Source organism: Helianthus annuus, chromosome 5 (genome assembly GCF_002127325.2).
Source record: "Helianthus annuus cultivar XRQ/B chromosome 5, HanXRQr2.0-SUNRISE, whole genome shotgun sequence".
NCBI classification, from domain to species: domain Eukaryota; kingdom Viridiplantae; phylum Streptophyta; class Magnoliopsida; order Asterales; family Asteraceae; genus Helianthus; species Helianthus annuus.
In genome coordinates this window covers 130,405,107-130,426,815 of record NC_035437.2, presented here as the reverse complement: position 1 = coordinate 130,426,815, position 21,709 = coordinate 130,405,107, and the positions used below count along the sequence as shown (strand labels likewise).

The 21,709-nt window shown below is 37.0% G+C and overlaps 1 long non-coding RNA gene across 1 annotated transcript; it reads right to left on the bottom strand.

Annotated features, from left to right (window-relative positions):
* Positions 1 to 205: 205 nt before the first annotated feature.
* LOC118492335 lies at positions 206 to 2,329 on the bottom strand. Its single transcript, XR_004893237.1, has 2 exons — positions 2,239 to 2,329; positions 206 to 289 (listed from the first exon to the last, which is right to left on the bottom strand). It is a non-coding gene; the product is annotated as an uncharacterized LOC118492335 (long non-coding RNA).
* Positions 2,330 to 21,709: the final 19,380 nt, after the last annotated feature.

Sequence of the window (21,709 nt, the reverse complement as noted above, 5' to 3'; positions counted from 1 at the left end):
GCACTTTTATATTTACGAACTCAAGTTTCTGACTGTTGTAGCCTCCAAATTTTAAAATAGAGTAAACATATACCAGGTATGTAAATAACATTTAATCGAGTAGAAAGGTAAATAGCACATCTTTAATTAAAATTGTTTATTAAACAGGGCACGAATAAAGTGTACGCCAATATATACCTTATGATCGCTTCAATGCGCTTAACTTGTGTCGGTATGGGTAGCACCCCCTTGTCTTTAGCGGGGATCGATGGAGGTGTGGAAGAACCAAAGGGCTTACAACCATCCCCATCTAGCAGGACATTCTTGCAGTTGAAGGATTCAAAATGGCCATGATCATAATACGTACACGAATCAAGCTGGAGGGTCTGAGTGCTGCCCACAAGAGAGTGCAAACAATTCAGCAGTGTTGAAATGCTTCCATCAGCGTTCCTTACCATCACCGGAGTGAACTTATCCCGTATGTCAGTGGAATAAAGGCTGTAGACGCGTGACAGGCCAGACTCTGCTGTGAGTATACTATGAGCAGTGGTCTTTGTCAAGCGTTGGGCGGTGTCATCAAAGCAGACAACGACAGCTTCGGCTGTTGAGTCAAACACCTCGAGTTCTAGCTTGAAACTGTGCAAGGTTTTGTATTTATTTTCAGTTATAAGCCTGCATGAGAATGGCTACAAATTAATACAACTAAACATTTTTAGAAACAAACCTTCCTCTCGGGAAGACAACGGGGTTTTCGCACCTATCACACCACATATCGTTGTCTTCACGCCCCACACCTTTCATGCAATTCCCACCGCCACATGTGAGCCTGAACCACTCTTGGCTATTGCGTATGTGTTTGACTTCAACAAGACAGGTGACTTCAGCACTCTGCATATATTACCAGCATAACTATAAACTTTAACCATTTGATTCAAAAATGATAACCAATATTGTGCTTATCCAAAATGACATATCCTAAGTGTATATTACATTCTAATGCAAACCTGATTTGACCTTAACCAAAATGACCAACGTTTACATACGCTTGGTTCGCCACGAACTACGTACACTCTTTATCTACCTAATATTTAAATCACATTTTATGTTTCAATAAATATTTATAGACGTAAATTCGGTATTAAAAAAAATTATTACTTTTTTTCAGTATTAAAAATGTGAATTCGGTATTAAAAAGATATTTATAAATATTTTTAAAAAAATATTTATAAATATCTATAAATGTGAATTCCGTATTAAAAAAAAAGAGATTTCGGTATTAAAAAAAACATTAATTTCTTTTTCAACCGCAATATAGTCCTCCTATGTGATGTGGATACAACCAACAATCGTGTGGGGTCAGCTTAGTCGTCACAAATTATACGAATTTGGATTTGGTTATTGCCTGTCAAACTCGTAAACTGACTGTTAGGTTTTAACATATGAATGTAAGTCCAAATAGATGTTTGATTTAATGTATTAAAAAATAAGCTTGTGCCTTCATATAACAATCAACTCATACATGCATATGAAAATTGTATGATCATATGTAATAACAATCAACCTGTCACGAAGTCATTTCTTGATTTATAATAATACCATAAAAGGATGAATGTATATATATACTGAACATATGGTTCTTTTTGAGTCTTGACTAATCAAAAACATCCATATTTATTTAGTGGCAATCTTGTTGTCTAACCTAAAATGTATGATAGAAAATCTAGCACCAAGATCCCACTAAATGCGTTTTTGGTTATTGGGTTACCTTTGTAAATAATCCTTCAAGTATCCTTTTAACACAATTAAATTAATTAACTTAAGATCAAAATAAAAAATATATAAACTAATTTGGGTAATCATATTATAATTATCCATAATTAAATATTTAGCATATATAGTGAAGTTAATATTAAATTTAAAAGTATATATTTCTTTAACATTATAATTTTATAAAAGAGACGGTCGAGATAACAAATTACGGAGGCTAGAATCGTGTCATGCGTCCTCCATAATATTATGTGTAGAGATAGAGATATATTGTCCTTTACTCTTTGATTTCGATAAAGATACGTAATCTAAAATGAATATTCTATATATACAATGTAGTTTGTAGGAGGCATACCATGTGATGCTTGTTTCTTCTACTGTGGGTCAATGAAGATACCGGTTTCAGAATCAAAAGTAAAGGCGTAGATTTTTGTTTCAGAATCAAAAGTAGAAAAGCGTAAGAATGTGGGATAGGAGAGGGTAAAAAACTACCTTTATGTCAGTGACAATATAGTCGGTGCTCATGTACCTGCCGTTAACACTTGTCACGTCCCATTTTCTACAAACCATTATCATGATAGGTCTGGTGCTACCTTCACGGAGTTCACTAAGGAACATATGACTGCTTGTAGCACCGTCGGACGTTTGCAAACTAAGAGGGCTGGCCATGGCAATAGAGGAGGAAAGGAAACTATGAACCTACAAACATAACAAAGCCGACAATCTTATAGCATAACCAAAGACCGATCAACTGTCTACAAATTAATCATATCCTAATGAATGATATTAAATGACAGGGATATTCAAAGAGGCACAATAAAACAATGCAATCTAATTAATTTTAAAGTGACTTTTGGTATCCTAGCTTGTAGTTAGAGTTTCTTGAATTGGTTTTTATATAATGTTAGACTTTATAAAAGAGAACAATTTATTAAGAAATACCTACCACTTGTACACTATTAATTATGAATGTGATGGTTCATTTATATGGCTTTGGACACCACATGATTTATAAAAAGTTTAATTCTTTTAATTTGATTTAAATACATATTTTAGAGTTGTGTGGCTAACCTAAATATAGTATCATTAATGAACCTTAAAAAACCATTACTTATTTTTCCTCGTAACTAACAATTTAAAAAAGAACAAATTAATCAAATTTGCATGTGATATTGTGATTGGAATTTTCTTTTTAATTAAGAAGAGTTCTGAGACTAAGCTATGATCGAAGCAACAAATATATCCGCAAAAATTAAATTAAGGTTAAAAAAGGTAATGTGTTTGAAAAGGGTAAAACCGTCATAAACTAAAAGTTCATTTAAAATGGGTATATATGATATTTTATGTTTATACTGGGTATATATCACATTCATGTCATAAAATTAAAAAAAAAATCATCAAAATTTTAGAAAAAATGAGGAAAAAGAATAAATACCGAGATAGTCCTTGAGCTCAAGGTAACCAATATCCAATAAAGGAAACAGACGCGTTGCCCCTGAAATAAAAAAATAATAATCAAGTTAAAGTCTAATAAACATAAATAAAATCAACACATCCTAAAAAAATATAAGACCACCGAGATGTTTAATTGTAAGCATTTAACATACCGAACGATATGATGGCAAACGAAATCAGAGTACCAACAACTCCAAATGAAGTAATGGTCGTAAAATTGCGGAAAATTTGCTTATTTTTCACTTGATATCAGCGCATTGGCTCGCTGGCGCCTTGCTGATGATAGGTCAAAGTGAGCAGGATTTTGTCCAACTGCATCTGGTACATGACTCGAGCACCTGGTTTTAGAAAAGATACATAGCTTAAACCAATCCTAATACATTGCAACTTATTTAGTTTTGCATAAGGTAAAGAACATAACTACAGATACGTGTAAAGAAGCTAAAAACAAAGCATAAATGTGTTCTGTAACATAGGTATAAAGATTAATGGTTTTTAGGTTAGATTTATGCAAATGAAAACAATCTATTGGTTTCGTTCTGAGTTTCCTAATCGCGTTAGAAATCGTAGTTCAATTCAGTTTCCAGTTTCCGAAGAAAATAGTGAATGTACTGCGCAATTAATCTCTTCTGGTAGTTGTTTTGCTAGGGATTCATAGACGAACACTCATTTTAGCTGTAAAAAGCTGTTCGTATTTTCGATTTCGGTTATTGATGAAGTAGTTTCGTATCTAGTTATGTGAAATGCGGTTTTAATTTAACATCGCATTGATTAATTGTTTCGTTTCATGCCCTACCTTTGCTTCAATTGAGAATTTGCATATTAAACATTTAACATTCAAAAGTCAAATTCTTTATTATATAGAGAGAGATCGATAACCTGTATTGAAGATTGAAGGTCGATTGAAAACATTGGACATCAATAACCTGTATTGAAGATTGCGAAACTTATCTTGGTAAGGATTTCTTGCACCATCGATTGCCATAATAGAGAAGAAAGAAGACCGATTCGTGCTTCCATGGAGGGCCTGTTCAATTTCACGGACGAAAGGGAAGAACATTTTAGAGTGTGAGAAACAGGAAAGGGGGAATTAGAAACGGGTCAAATTTTGTTTATTTCTCGCCCCTTGTTAATAGGCAATTACTACTTGAAAGACACAAATGTATTTAAGAGGCTCATAATGAAGGTTGTAAAAAAGTTGATATAACTAAATTTTTAAGTATATATATTTAATAGGCAATTACAACTTGAAAGACACAAATGTATTTAAGAGGCTTATAATGAAGGTTGTAAAAAATTTGATATAACTACATTTTTAAGTATATATAGATATAAAATTTATTTATTTAACCCGTGTAATACCCGGGGTTATAATCTAGTTCTTATATATTTTAAAGAGGAATATCGGTGAATATTCCTTTTTTACCCCCAACTTTTTCAAAACTCATTTTTATCCTTTAGCATCGTTGCCAACTTTAAAAAATGAAGTTTTAGCCCCCTAGGCTATTACTCCATTTTACTTACCCCCAAACTATTAAAAAAATTAGCTCCTAGGCTACTGTTATAGTTTACAAATTAACCCCTCTAGATTATGTTGTTCAAACTTTACATCTGTACCGTATAAACATAATTTTTTAACCTATTAAACTTTTTACAAATGTAATTTTTCTTCGATAACTTTGTTTCGCAAATTTCATTCTTAAAGAACTAATTTGTTGTGTTTGAAAACAGTGTAAAATATCATTTTAATATCATCGAATTACTAAAGTTTTAATGTTACCCCTTTCGTTCCATTCCTTTACTTTAAAAAAAAAAAAAAAAAAAAAAAAAAGCTAACTTTTACGTGCATATTTTTATGTACGTAATCAAATAAATTTGAGTTGGTCTACCTTTCGACGTAATTTTTCTTTTTTTAAACAAGTAAGGTCAAATATAATACGTTTTTGTGCTTATTTTATGTACGTTTACTGTTGGTGTACGTTTCGATGTAAATTTTGTCTGAACCAAGTGCAATAGAAATTTTGTCCGACGTACATTTTTGAGGTTTTCCAAAAAAAAAAAAAAAAAAAATTCATTTCTAATTCTAAAGTTTCAATCTTTGGCAATTTAAGTCTAAAGTCGTAATTTTGGTAATTTAACCCATTTGATTAATTTGATTTTCACTTCTAACTCAAAAGATTTCATCTTTTGCAATTTAACACCTTTGATTTTTTTACTTTTAACCCAAAACTTTTTTTTTCAATTTAACTCCAACGATTTTTTCTACTTTTAGGTTTGGTCCCCTATACTTTTCATATTTCGCAAGTTTTTCGTTTAACCTTTCGTTCTAAATTTTTCGAGTTAACACGTCGCAATGTGCGTGTGGGGTTCAACGTTTTTCATATATTTTTTCCCGTTTAACAGGCACGTCGCAGCGCGTCTATTTTTCCCTGTTTGATAGGTATGTCGGAGCGTGCGGGTCAGAGATCGACTTAGTTATTCTTTGAGATGTTTTACACAAAGGCTCGCGGTCATGTAAGAAACATTTGTCTCTTATCTAATATGATATATAAAAAGGGGCGGACCCACTCTATATCGTGGGTGGGCGGGCACACCCCTTGAACAAAAATATTGTAGTGTTAAATTCCGTGGAAAATCCCGACCGCACCCTGTGACAAACCGAACTTTCAAGGTTAGTATCGTGTGATCTCGTATTTATGATTCTCACCGTTCTACGTTCACATGCATGACTGTGTTAAACTTGTTTTATGTAAACGCACTCGTGTATGCTTGTGTGTGTAATCTAGTATATGTTGGGCCGCTTACACGCACACACTTCATTCTATTAGCATTTCAATCTCTAATCAACTCGGCCCACTCTTTTGAGATGTCAGTACCTGGCCCAGCAACTTAGGAGCCCAATTGAGATTAAAGCAAAAACAAAAATTCAAGTGGATTCGGCCCACTATGTTTTGATTGTTGGGATTAGCCTACATGCACACACCCCTTTGCTCGGTTTGGTTTGGCTTCAGCCCATGTTCACAAATGCTCAAATCTGGCCCATATTACATCCTGTTTAATTATAAGTGGGGAGATAGATTACGTATAACTTGAATGGTGAACATAAAAAAAAAAACCCTACTTCTCCTCTCTTGTTTTGCGAAGACCGTTGATACCCCCCCCCCCCCCCTAATCGGAACTCTCCTACCTTCGAAACATTATTTCTTCTTATTGACTGGTATGTAACTTACTGTTTATCATTGATTATTTATGTGTTGTTATGTTAGACTCAAAGCATGATCATAGGGATTACTTGTAAACCGTATTAACTTCCGTCATAAACAAGTAATATATGATGATGATCTATTTGGATAATAGGGAATTTGGTTAGGGATGTTAGCTGTTAATCCTTATTTGATGATCTTGTGTTATGTGCTATGTGTTGGTAATCCTTTTATGATAATCCCGATTAGAAGGTGTTATGTGAACCGTATGTATGAATATATGTTGCACAGTGCATCTCAAAAATAATAAGTGTGATTAAATGATTCTGCATGACCAATCTGATTATTGATGATGGATAACCAACGAAATAGTTTTGCTGGTTCGTATATTGTGTTGGTCTAATTTGGGTGATGCGCATATGAGAATCTGGAAACCTTTGAATGCATGCTTTAGTATTGGGTAATTTGTTAATGAATAAATGCATATGATTAGGGAGTTTGGTAATTATTAAATCTAAAAGAAAAAAAAAAGGTGATCGGTAACCGAGAGCCATGATTTTATGATTAGATTAATTGTAATGGCACATTCAGTGGGATAGGTAAGATTAGTGGACCGCATACTGTTGTTCAGAAAAAATTAATTGGATCGATTGTAATTTTTAAAGCTGATATTTGCATGGGTCCTTCGTCGAAACGGTGAGCATGTGGACCGATGTGTAGTAAGTTCTAGATAAAATGAGTTGTGAATCAATTATATTGCCAACAACATTTAAATGCTTCTGTCAACATTGCAACTAAAAGGAATCCTATTGGGCCATTAATGTTTAAACATGAGATTGGGGGCTGTGCACGTGATGGATAGTTAGATACTTAATGACCATGGGAATAGGGTTTGCATGGTGTCATGATTGATGATGTCAGTACAATATTTTCATGCATATAATCAGTCATGTGATAATATGATAGATGGTTATTATGATGATAAGCTAGAACTTTGATTGTGTATGATTAAATAATAATTGTTGTGAACACATGTAGGCATCGCATGATATGAGCATGTGGTTGGATTTGACGTGGTAGTTAAATAGGGTGTCAACTTTGATAAACGAATTGGTAGAGTAACTCAGTTAACTGTAGTGTGTAATACTTAACTGTTGTAGTCTGATATGCATAGGATGTGAATAAAAGTGTGGACTGAATAACTGTTAATGTGCTACTTGCTAGTTGTTGCTTGAACACAATATGATTACAATTATTACGTAAGTTATGCGAATGTAAACTGATTACATGTACATGAACACCAGAGGCTTCGATTAACTAAGTGTGAACAAGTAATATAACATACCGAGCAATCTCAGGTGAGTTCACTGCACTTTTCTAAGCATGCGTCCCGGTGGTTTGGGACATCTGGTAAACGTTTCTGTTTCTGAAGGGAATACTGGGTAAACTGTTTAATTGGGATGTTGGTTATTGAACACAGTATAAATCATGTAAGACCCCGTACATCTACCGTGTTGCTGAAGAAGCAACGAGGTATTTAGTTGATAGCGCTATTAGGTTTGGCACCCTCACACCGGGCCGAAAGGACGGGTGTGAACTAATTACCTGGACTTCATGACCAATGCCTAGTTAGAGGCATTGGGGTTGGGCATTCTCATCGTGTATATATAAGACCCCTTACATCTATTCAAGGTTGTTTGATACCTTGACCTCATGACCAATGCCTAAATGGAGGCATTGGGGTTGGGCATTCACATCTAGTCGCCATATACGGTAATCGAGTTAATAACAACATCATATCAAATTGGTTAACAGCTTTATACATGTGACTGGTAACTAAACTCGGTAATAAAACTTTGAACTCACCAGCGTCGTCTGACACACTTGTCTGCATGCTTGCAGGTCTATAGGTTATAACATTTGGAACTTGCTGTCTGGAATGCTGGAGTGGTCATGGGTCGAGATACTTGGAATCGCAAGACAAGTCTAACGGTTTTGTATATGTGGTTTGTGAAACGCTTAACAAATGATTTCTGCTTCCGCTGATTACAATGATTTACGTTTAATGTTTTGTAACACTTTATAATAATGAATGAAAGTTTTATTTAAATATATGCTATAGTTCAATGTGATTGGTGGCTTAGATCCTGGTACGTCACACGTCCCGCGGTGTTTCCGCATGTGGTATTTTGGGGGTGTGACAGTTTGGTATCAGAGCCACTGGTTATAGTGAACTAGGTTTTAAAACGTTTTATAAAACCAGACTATAATCGGACAGTTCTGAAAACAAGAATACGACCATGGCACACGGCTCCAGATTGCAAGGTTCGTCTTTCTCACTTGTTGCATACATTACATGGCTAGTACACATTTGTTTATGACATAGCATACAGACACACACCTGTCACTATAGTATGATTAGATGAATTGCTTGCTTACATTACGATGCATTGGTAGCATGTCATAGTTTTGGGATTTCTATGATCTTATCGTTTTGATAACCTCTGTTTGGCACTCGAGTTTGTGGAACCATTTGACACGAGTTAGGAGGAACTGAGATGAGCATGCAAATCACAATATTATTGTGGGTGCACACATAATAATAATGTGGGGTGCATGCGAGTCCCAGTGAGGCTTAACAAGTGAAAAAGGGGATTCCGTTCCGTTATTTGATTAATGTGAAACACAACAGTCCATAGGAGTCGTAGCAGTGGTTGTCTCCTACTCGAACACGATCTTTTCACTTGACACTGAATCCTTTCGAATCCCGATGCTATCGAGTATTACCTGAACACCCATCTGAACGCCTAGCGAACTGTGTAGAATGTTAGGTGCTTGTACGAACATCCCCGAGTTGGATGTTGCAACGACAATGATTGGTCTATATCTTTCTCACTACTCTTTGTTTGTTGGAACTCAATGTATTGGCGTCTTAGATCCCGAAGTGCGATCCCTTCTGCAACACTCTGGAAACATACCGTGTATTACTCAGTCAACTTGCAACATTGATGGACAAGAGGATGAGCGCAGTACTTTACCAACCTCAGTATTAGAACGACCCCAATTTCCGGCAACGAACTCCAGCAAATCGACTTCAACTGAATCTCTAACCCAAGTCAGCGACTTATGGGAGTCAACTCTTACGGATCAATCGGGACATAAGCGATGACAACAGATTATAGTATGGAAGGTGAGACTACCAGCACAATGAGTAGCGCGATAGGACGTGGCACAGAATGTGAAAGGAGGGACTTGGTTGGTGAAAGATCAAAGGGCTTCGTTTTAAGTAACGATGTTAGGGACAACATTCACACCGACATCAAGGTATTTGTAACCATGACCTACAGTACGGAAATGAAGGTGCCTACGACATGGATTGGCCGTTGTTAGAATCAAGACGACAACAGCCAAGGGAACGACGACAATAACAACACTGGTAATGATGCTCGTGGAAGGGCAGTTAGGATTGGCGTGGGCAACGCCAGAGTAGTAGCAGCATGGTAGTTTATATGAGTAGCAAATCGCATCGTCTCGGTTCTGTTTAACCCTGATGCTTCTCGAAACCCAACTTGTTTTGGAATCGGCTGACGGCAAGTCAAATGAAACCTCATATGTTCGTTGGGATGTAAACTCGACCTTGTGGGACAAGTGTTCGACGTCAACCTTCTTTCTGCTATCCTCGATAATTTGATGCAGTAGTTAGTATGGATTGGTTATCCATACATCTCGCAAATATACTTTGTAAGAAGAAAATTTTGCATGTCCTTCTCTCTAGTGGAGAATCGTTGGCTGTTCTAGAGCATCAGAGTGGTGCAAAGGTTAGCGCCATTTCAGCTAGGAAGCCCAGAAGCGTCTACGCAAGGATTACCCCACTATGTTAGCAACCGTTTCTGATTGTCAGGCTAAGGAAAATAGGATCGGGGATCCATCAATTGTTCATGACTCCTCTCGGTGTGCTACTTGAGGAACTTTCAAGTTTACTTTCACGACTATTAGGCAGAATCTCGGTTTGGCCTCACGCCAGGGGCAGCTCTGATTACTTGTACTCATACCGTCTTGCGCCACGAGGGTTGCAAGAACTATCTAATCAACTACAGGAACTATTGGACAGGAGTCTCGTTGGACATAGTTTTTCGCTTTGGGGAGCCCCAGTTATACCCATGAAGAGAAGCCTTTTTCATATGTGTACTGAATATCGGGAACTCATCAAGGTGACAGTCAAGAACCGTCTGTCTCGACCATTGTATTGACAACCTGTTGACCAGTTGCGAGGGCCAAACCCCCATTCGAGGAATGACTAACGAACAAACTATCAGCAGATGGAAGTCCAAGGAGAGAATGCTCTTGAAACGGCAAATCGAACACAATGCTGCCATTGCAACCTTGTATTCCATAACCTTTGGGTTAATCAACACATTAGCAGCTTTATGGATCACATGAACCGACTATGTTATTTGATGACATTTTGAAACATTTTCAGGAGGAAGGAACATCATGAGCGGCACTTGTATCTTATTTTAGAGCTCCTGAGGGAGGAGCCACTCTGCGCGAAGTCGTGTTAAATGTAACTACTGGGTTCTAGAGGTACATTTTTTGGTCATATGAACAACGAAGTGGGAATACACGTGGATCTCTCTAAGATCCATTTTGTTAGGAACTGATCAACATCAAATATCCCTTCGAGGATACAGGAGTTTCTTGGTCCCACTAGATACTATCGCAGCTTAATCACAAGATTTTCGAAGGTCGCGCAGCTTAAGTCTCTTTGGCACAGCAGGGTGTTGTGTTCGTGAAAGACCAAAACAGGAGGACGTCTTTTCAGCTTTCGAATCCCAACTTTGTAATGCACTGAGCATCATCTTCACCCTAGGGTACGGGTGATCTAACGGTATACCATGATGCTTTGAATCAGAGTCCCAGTTACACGCGGATGCAACACGAGAGAGTGATGGCTTACGTAGTGGTGTTACGAAGAGGAACTGCACGACATACAATCTGCGGTGGAAACCGTGGTCTTTGGATTTAAGATGGAGGCATTACTTGGACGGTACCGAATGCACTACTTAGACCGATCACAAGGGCCTCCCGTATACCTGGGTTTCGAAAGAGCTAAATCAGTTAATGACATCGCTGGATGGAACTTTTGGATGATTACGACTGTGAAACTTGAATGAGCACGAGCTTTGCAGCTCGCTATCCACTCTAACATACCTGATCAGACTCGCCTTGTTCAAACTGAAGAATTGAAGGCAGAGAGTTCTCAATATCGACCCATGCGGGGCGTGGGGAAGCAACCTTTGGCTGGTCGGACGATATTCGTTACCTCATGTAACGAATGTGGATCTCATTATACAGTAACTGTAGGAAGCTTGTGTTGAGCAAACCACACCGACCTCGATAGTCTAGTCATCTGGGTTGGATGAGAGACTTTAGGCATATAAACCTTGTACCGGTGATCGGGCATGAAGGCCCGCCTAGCTATGTATGTGAATGATGTTTGACTCGTGGGAAGGTCAAGGTGGAGTATCAACAACCAAAAACACCTATTCGTAGATTAGAACAGACTGCCATGGATTTTGTCGCTAGTCTACCTAAAACTCGAAACAGAACATTAGCGTTATCACATGGGTGATCGTCGAGTGTCTAACGTAACCAGCACACTTTCTTGCAACCAAGGAAACTGACGAGTTTGCACAGCTCGTGAATATCCCTCTGTGAGAGGCGGTCTTAGGCACGAGGTGCCAACTTCTGTTACCTTTTATTTTGAACTATACCTGATTTATGATAGGCAATACACAACACCCTTGATTCACATCTAGACATGAGCATTACTTATCACTGTAGGACAACCAGAGAGAGTAACGAACCATCCTGACACACAAAGACATGCTGCGAGCATGTGCGTGATTGACTTTAGTAAACATTTGGGAAGGACACTTACCTTTGCATGAGCTCTACTGCAGCCGTTACCGTTTTAGTATACATACAGCTCTGTTGGAGGCATTGTGTGGATGATAATGCCAACCTCCTTGTTGGATTGAGGTGAATGACATCCTAATCACGGGGCTAGGACTGGCACTCGGTATTGGAAATTGTGTGGCGACAACGCGTGATCGCCAGGAACCCTTATAACTTAGGAAACACCGGGAGTTCGCTGCAGGCGAACGTTTCATATTGGAAGTCTCACCCTGGGAGGGTGCGAAACGCAATGGGAAACGTGGCAAGCCTAGTCTACGGTACGCTGGAACATTCGGATTCCTGGAACGGATCGGTGATATGACTCACAAACAAGAGTTACCTGATGAATTGGGTAACGGTCACAATTCCATTTATCCCTCAAATCTAAAGAAGTGGTTGCCCGACGGAAAAACTAGTGATACCCTTATTAGAACCTAAGGCTGACGACAAGTTGCAGTTGTCGTGGGATCTACTGAAATCATGGACCAGGACGTCAGGATTTGTTAGTATAGTCGAATTTAAATCGTGAGAGTTCGTTGGAACTCAAAACGTGGACCAGAGTTCACGTGGGAACGCGATGATCGGAGTAAGCTCTAGTATCCTCAGTTGTTCAAGTGGTTGTATCAACTTCTGATATCATTGGCGAATTTCGGGACGAAATTCCTCTTCAAGTTGGGGATGATGTGGCACCTGGGGAAAATCTGCAACAATCTTGATTTCTCACTTCACTCCTCTGTGCTTACTTGTCAAATTTCGGGACGAAATTTCTTTCAAGTTGGGGATGATGTGACAAACCGAACTTTCAAGGTTAGTATCGTGTGATCTCGTATTTATGATTCTCACCGTTCTACGTTCACATGCATGACTGTGTTAAACTTGTTTTATGTAAACGCACTCGTGTATGCTTGTGTGTGTAATCTAGTATATGTTGGGCCGCTTACACGCACACACTTCATTCTATTAGCATTTCAATCTCTAATCAACTCGGCCCACTCTTTTGAGATGTCAGTACCTGGCCCAGCAACTTAGGAGCCCAATTGAGATTAAAGCAAAAACAAAAATTCAAGTGGATTCGGCCCACTATGTTTTGATTGTTGGGATTAGCCTACATGCACACACCCCTTTGCTCGGTTTGGTTTGGCTTCAGCCCATGTTCACAAATGCTCAAATCTGGCCCATATTACATCCTGTTTAATTATAAGTGGGGAGATAGATTACGTATAACTTGAATGGTGAACATAAAAAAAAACCCTACTTCTCCTCTCTTGTTTTGCGAAGACCGTTGATACCCCCCCCCCCCTAATCGGAACTCTCCTACCTTCGAAACATTATTTCTTCTTATTGACTGGTATGTAACTTACTGTTTATGATTGATTATTTATGTGTTGTTATGTTAGACTCAAAGCATGATCATAGGGATTACTTGTAAACCGTATTAACTTCCGTCATAAACAAGTAATATATGATGATGATCTATTTGGATAATAGGGAATTTGGTTAGGGATGTTAGCTGTTAATCCTTATTTGATGATCTTATGTTATGTGCTATGTGTTGGTAATCCTTTTATGATAATCCCGATTAGAAGGTGTTATGTGAACCGTATGTATGAATATATGTTGCACAGTGCATCTCAAAAATAATAAGTGTGATTAAATGATTCTGCATGACCAATCTGATTATTGATGATGGATAACCAACGAAATAGTTTTGCTGGTTCGTATATTGTGTTGGTCTAATTTGGGTGATGCGCATATGAGAATCTGGAAACCTTTGAATGCATGCTTTAGTATTGGGTAATTTGTTAATGAATAAATGCATATGATTAGGGAGTTTGGTAATTATTAAATCTAAAAGAAAAAAAAAAGGTGATCGGTAACCGAGAGCCATGATTTTATGATTAGATTAATTGTAATGGCACATTCAGTGGGATAGGTAAGATTAGTGGACCGCATACTGTTGTTCAGAAAAATTAATTGGACCGATTGTAATTTTTAAAGCTGATATTTGCATGGGTCCTTCGTCGAAACGGTGAGCATGTGGACCGATGTGTAGTAAGTTCTAGATAAAATGAGTTGTGAATCAATTATATTGCCAACAACATTTAAATGCTTCTGTCAACATTGCAACTAAAAGGAATCCTATTGGGCCATTAATGTTTAAACATGAGATTGGGGGCTGTGCACGTGATGGATAGTTAGATACTTAATGACCATGGGAATAGGGTTTGCATGGTGTCATGATTGATGATGTCAGTACAATATTTTCATGCATATAATCAGTCATGTGATAATATGATAAATGGTCATTATGATGATAAGCTAGAACTTTGATTGTGTATGATTAAATAATAATTGTTGTGAACACATGTAGGCATCGCATGATATGAGCATGTGGTTGGATTTGACGTGGTAGTTAAATAGGGTGTCAACTTTGATAAACGAATTGGTAGAGTAACTCAGTTAACTGTTGTGTGTAATACTTAACTGTTGTAGTCTGATATGCATAGGATGTGAATAAAAGTGTGGACTGAATAACTGTTAATGTGCTACTTGCTAGTTGTTGCTTGAACACAATATGATTACAATTATTACGTAAGTTATGCGAATGTAAACTGATTACATGTACATGAACACCAGAGGCTTCGATTAACTAAGTGTGAACAAGTAATATAACATACCGAGCAATCTCAGGTGAGTTCACTGCACTTTTCTAAGCATGCGTCCCGGTGGTTTGGGACATCTGGTAAACGTTTCTGTTTCTGAAGGGAATACTGGGTAAACTGTTTAATTGGGATGTTGGTTATTGAACACAGTATAAATCATGTAAGACCCCGTACATCTACCGTGTTGCTGAAGAAGCAACGAGGTATTTAGTTGATAGCGCTATTAGGTTTGGCACCCTCACACCGGGCCGAAAGGACGGGCGTGAACTAATTACCTGGACTTCATGACCAATGCCTAGTTAGAGGCATTGGGGTTGGGCATTCTCATCGTGTATATATAAGACCCCTTACATCTATTCAAGGTTGTTTGATACCTTGACCTCATGACCAATGCCTAAATGGAGGCATTGGGGTTGGGCATTCACATCTAGTCGCCATATACGGTAATCGAGTTAATAACAACATCATATCAAATTGGTTAACAGCTTTATACATGTGACTGGTAACTAAACTCGGTAATAAAACTTTGAACTCACCAGCGTCGTCTGACACACTTGTCTGCATGCTTGCAGGTCTATAGGTTATAACATTTGGAACTTGCTGTCTGGAATGCTGGAGTGGTCATGGGTCGAGATACTTGGAATCGCAAGACAAGTCTAACGGTTTTGTATATGTGGTTTGTGAAACGCTTAACAAATGATTTATGCTTCCGCTGAATACAATGATTTACGTTTAATGTTTTGTAACACTTTATAATAATGAATGAAAGTTTTATTTAAATATATGCTATAGTTCAATGTGATTGGTGGGTTAGATCCTGGTACGTCACACGTCCCGCGGTGTTTCCGCATGTGGTATTTTGGGGGTGTGACACACCCCTTAGAATTTTTCAACCGCACCCTTTGGATTTTCAACCACCCCCTTTAGAAAAAAAATATATTTCGAAAAAAAAAATTGTAAACACTGATTCTTTATTAAAATATATAGAACTTACATAATTATTCTTTACTTCTTTAAACTTTAACAACTTAACCAATTAACCCAATTACCCAAACACTCTTATAGCTTAGAAGTCCAATAAAAATTCATTGTAATTAACTCAACTATCCAAGTCTAAACCCAATCTAATTTGAACTTAATAAAATAACACAACCCACCATCTTTTACAATTACAATCCCGCCTCTGATCCCTCGCGATGCAACATACTTGCAGTCAACGAGCAGACTTTTTGTTGCCGGAAATCGAAATTCCGACCACCTCCAAGCATCTTATCGCCGGAATCCGTTAAAAACCATGTATGCTTTGTTTATTTAAAGTTTGTTTTTGTTGTTTTATGTTTTGTTTAGGAGAAAAGAGATGTAAAAGGGTTTGATTTTTTTTAAGTTTTTTTTTTTGTTGTTCTAGACTTCTAGTGGTATGATTTTGATGTTTATTTAAAGTTTCGTTTGTATAAATGATTGGTTACAGGTAATCAGCATTTAAAATTAGGGCCTGAATCTTGATGCTTGAATGTTTGAAAATTAAAATTGAAAATAATGGACTATGGTTTTAAGAATTTAAGTGTTTGGTGTTGTTTTAAATGATTTTGTTGTTTTATATGTGATAGGAACCATGAATAGGGATGTTATGGCACGATTTCTGATGACTGTCGTAAGGGTCATGCAAAAACCTAATTAAAAAAAAATAGATAGCATAAGTAGGGTATCGTATCCACGAGGAATTTGTGGTTAGTGTGTAACTAGAGATTATTATATATTACAGAAAGCAACTCCCACCCAGAAGAATCCTGATAGCAAGTTTAACACAAAAAGCCGTTTACATACTCATAACACCACATAGACATGACCTTGGAATTAAAGACTTTGATTAATTATTAGGGATAGTTTTTAAGATTCACCATACAATCTAATAACCCGTTTAATTATACCAATTACCCACCAATTTATCAACCGGCTACCAACGCAAGTATGTTGCCAATACGCTTGATAAACGACAAAAAATTCAAATATAATAAACGTTTCACAAAATCAACACAAGTGGTCAAAATTTACCAGTTAATAAGAATCAGAAAAACGAAGTTTTATGTGAAGATATAGAAATCAATCATCCGAGGGAAGTCATAAGAGATAAAGGTAAGGTCCTCCAAGTTTCAGATTCTAGGTTCAAACCAAACTCAGTTTAATCATTAATTAGACACTATATAGACATGGTGCTGAAAAGTCAGTTAATTTAAGTGGTAATCAGAAACAGAAACAGGTCTTTGTCATCAGATCTTTTACAATTCAATTACCCTATATACTAATGTAAGTCAACCTACTCTATGTCACCAAATAAGCTACAAGGTCTTGTCATCAACCGAGCAAGTTGTAAAGCAAGAACTCAAAACACATACAAATAGTTTATAAATAAACCAACAAATCAAATTGTTTATAAAACGTTGTCAATGTCAAAAACAAATCCAATAACGAATAAAACTAAGAAACGTGTCAAACTCGACGAATTGAAGAAAGCCACCTAGACGCTCATGCCTTGAACCGTGTACAGCCGCCAAAAGGCGGCTGCCTTCTCCGTGTGTCGCTGCTGCCTAAACTCAGCCGTCCAAAAAAATCCCCCAATAATTCTCCTTCTGCGACACCCTTTTTAATTCCCCCCAAAACCTTCAACGACTTCCTTTGTAGTCTTAGTTCCACCCATTGATCTGGCCCACTATATTTTTGTCTGTTGTAGTAGTTGAAAGCCCAAAACAAATTCTTTTTCTTTTCTTTCGCTCTCGTGACTGACTTGATCTTTGAAGTCTTCTAAAATGTACAGCCCATTATTACTGAAGCCCCATAATTATATGTGCTAATTCTTGTAGTCTTCGTTGATCATACATGATCATACACAAGTGAATGCAATTTAATTCACATTCAACATTGATTTAATTAAAAAGTAATTAACCACATTTATTTCCATTAAATTATTTGATACAAAATTTACAAATCTTTTATTTTGTATTTAGACAAATTGTTTCCTTTTTATATTATCATTTATTATATGTGCTAATTAACCACGTTTAATACCTGTTAAGCATAAAAACACCAATACTCGATAAACATATAACAAATAATAATTAACATACTTAACACATTTAAAACCGACATAAACTAATGTAAACTATTACGTATTTCGACTCTACATCAATTTCTCTAGAGGAAACGGGTTGAAGCATCTTCCAAAACTCTCTCGTTGATGTGGATACTCTTCCTTCGGATCCTCATGATCGCAGGCCATATAACGTGAATCAAAGAGATGATATTAAAAGGGCATACCTACCAGGGGCGGATCTATTTGGAGTGCAGGGGTTGCCTGGGATACCCCTCAATTCCTTTGAGGAAGTGAAATTTTTTCTTTCAAGCTCCGTTTTATGTATCGCAGATACTCCTTGGCAAATATTGGGATACCCCTGAATGTAAGGGAAGATGAGATAAAACAAAATTTCCAATCACCAAAAATGAAAATTTCCGATTGAGTTGCAGAGAAATTGTTTATAGAGAGGATGAAGTATGGTATAATAGTAGTATAATAGTCAGCAACCTTATTAAATGCAAAAGCAAGTCTGCAATGTCATTAGAGTCAATGGTGCAAACTTACTATCTTCTAGAACCTTTTCGTACTTCACTCAATACGTCATTTGGATTTCAAAACACGTGGGCAAGGAAACTTTATAGGGACCGAACATTTTCGACTTACATAAATTCTTCTAAAACAAGAGTAGCATTTCCGTTCTTTACAAAATACGGTCACGCATAACCAATAAGTACTTTACATTCTTTTTACATCCATAAACTAGGTTCTACATTCTAAGTCAAACTCGATGTATTTTGATTCGATAAACTGCACGTTTTGCTCAAACAACTATACATACGTTTCATCGTACATGTTTTAGTCAATATCTCGTGACAATTTCATTTATATCATTCGTTTTTACATACTCGAACTTCTCGATCATTTTATATGTCTAGATTCGTTGTATTCCATTAATACCATACACGCAAACGTTGTCATTTATGCTATACTTATGTTCATACTTATATTGGTATTCATACCTATACGTTTTATGTTTCTACTTATACTCATATACATATTCATACTCATACTATTACTTAATTTCATACGCATACTTTTATGCATACTCATATTTATACATTGGTACCTATACGTGAGCGTAACCTGAGGTATTCGCTTATGTAGGTCACATACATACTTAAACATAAACATGTTTATATGCTACATCTTTATACGCACACATTTTAATTTTCAAATTATGTATACTCTGATTCATATACAACTAGTACAAGCTATGCGGATCATGCGACGAATAATATAATCGTGGGTGCACACCGGATTATAGTGATAGGCGCATGAGAATCATAGAGTGTACTACTATGTATGGTAAGACACGGAACGTAACATGACACCTAATGACGAAACAGACGCAACATGGTTAAAAAATGGTAGATACGCCGCTGGTACTTCCTATATATAAGTGTTATCACCATGTTACCAAACTTTCGTAAAACATGCCATGAGAAATTCGGTGTTTTGCAGACCATATTTAGACCTAATATGCAAACTCTAACAACTCATAAACACATTGCTAAATGCGCGATATCCGATTATTCACGACGAGACCTCATTCCTAACACAACGTTTTTCGCCCGTCCAACACACATGCCATCCTTATACTCGTATTCGTTTATTAGATCAATCATTCACTCTTGTATCTCCATTACTCCCAGTTATTCTTTGTCTTTTATACGAGCCTCGTTTACGATCAATCTGCTTACTGATGTGCGTGTAGTGTAATATAATGTAGGTATATATTTTAAGCCCTTTTTACACTTTTTTAGCCAAGTTTTAAATTTATAAAACACGATATTTACTAACACTAAACACACATATGGGCAAGTGCACCCATCGTGGACGTAGTATAGTGTTGGTAAGATACCGAGGTCGTCCAAGGATACAAGAGCTTTTAGTACCGGTTTATCCTCAACGTCTAATCAAAACAAAATGTTAGAAAAAAGATTTTTAAACTAAGAAAATAAAACTAACTAAAATGCTGAAAAATAAAATAAAAAATAAAAACAGATAGACAAGATGAATCACTTGGATCCGACTCGTGTGCTAGTGTAACCTTTGATTATTTCGCACTTCTGCACTTGTTTAAGAGATTATCTTAGTTATTGTAGTAGGCCCCTCTTTTGAAGGTGACGTTACCCTCAACCCAGTAGTTTGAGTCAGCAAGGATACAATCCTAAAGGGTCGGATTATTGAAAGATAATTAATTAAGTTATTAATGCATAATGTGGTAGGCCCCTCTTTTGAAGGCGACGTTACCCTCAGCTAAGTAGTCTGAGTCAGCAGGGATACAGTCCTAAGTAGCTGGGTTAAGGTTTTAATAGTAGTTTAACTTATGAGGGGATCAAAGAGTTTGGACCCCCGCTGATGCGTGTGTAGTGTAATATATTTTTGATGTATATTTTAAGCCCTCTTTACACTTTTAGCCAAGTTTTAAATTTATAAAACACGATATTTACTAACACTAAACACACATATGGGCAAGTGCACCCATCGTGGACGTAGTATAGTGTGTGTAAGATACCGAGGTCGTCCAAGGACACAAGAGCTTTTAGTACCGGTTTATCCTCAACGTCTAATCAAATCAAAATGTTAGAAAAGATTTTTAAACGAAGAGAAATAAAAACTAACTAAATGCTGAAAAGTAAAATAAAAATAAAAATAGATAGACAAGATGAATCTCTTGGATCCGACTCGTGTATTAGTATAACCTTTGATTATTTTCGCACTTTTGCACTTGTTTAAGAGATTATCTTAGTTATTGTAGTAGGCCCCTCTTTTGAAGGCGACGTTACCCTCAACCCAGTAGTTTGAGTCAGCAAGGATACAATCCTAAAGGGTTGGATTATTGGAAGATAATGAATTAAGTTATTAATGCAAATTATGGTAGGCCCCGCTTTTGGCGGTGACGTTACCCTCGACTAAGTAGTCTGAGTCAGCAGAGATACAATCCTAAATAGCCGGGTTATAGTATTAATAGTAGTTAACTTATGAGGGGGTCAAAGAGTTTGGATCCCCGCCATCCAATACCTATGGGCATTGAAGGAGATCCTACTAAAATTGACCCAGGTCCCTTGCAGGACCTCTAAACGCTGAACAAGGGCAAGACCCTTACCAAACCGTTCCCTTAACCCCCGACCAGGTAGCCAACATACCTCCATATAGACCGTGGAGATATGAATGGTGAAAATCTTTTATTTTATATAGACAGTAAAATAATGCCAAGACCCCACGGACAAACGATAAGGAAAGATCACCTTCAACATAAGCAGCTAGTTATTAAAGTCATTAATACAAAACCAAATAAAAAGTGCAAAAGATTGAAAATAAAAAGTATTATACTAAACACTTGTCTTCACCAAGTGATGTAAGAGACTTAGGCAAACATGGCCTTGATTGTCAAGAACTCTTACGATCAATCTTGGATCCCGAGACGACTCACACACTCTATGATGGACAATGGATGATGGTGGTGGATGATGGTGTTATGGTGGTGGTGGGTGGTGGATGAAGTGTGAGAGAGGTGGTGTGCTAAGGGATGAGTTGCAATGAAACCAAGC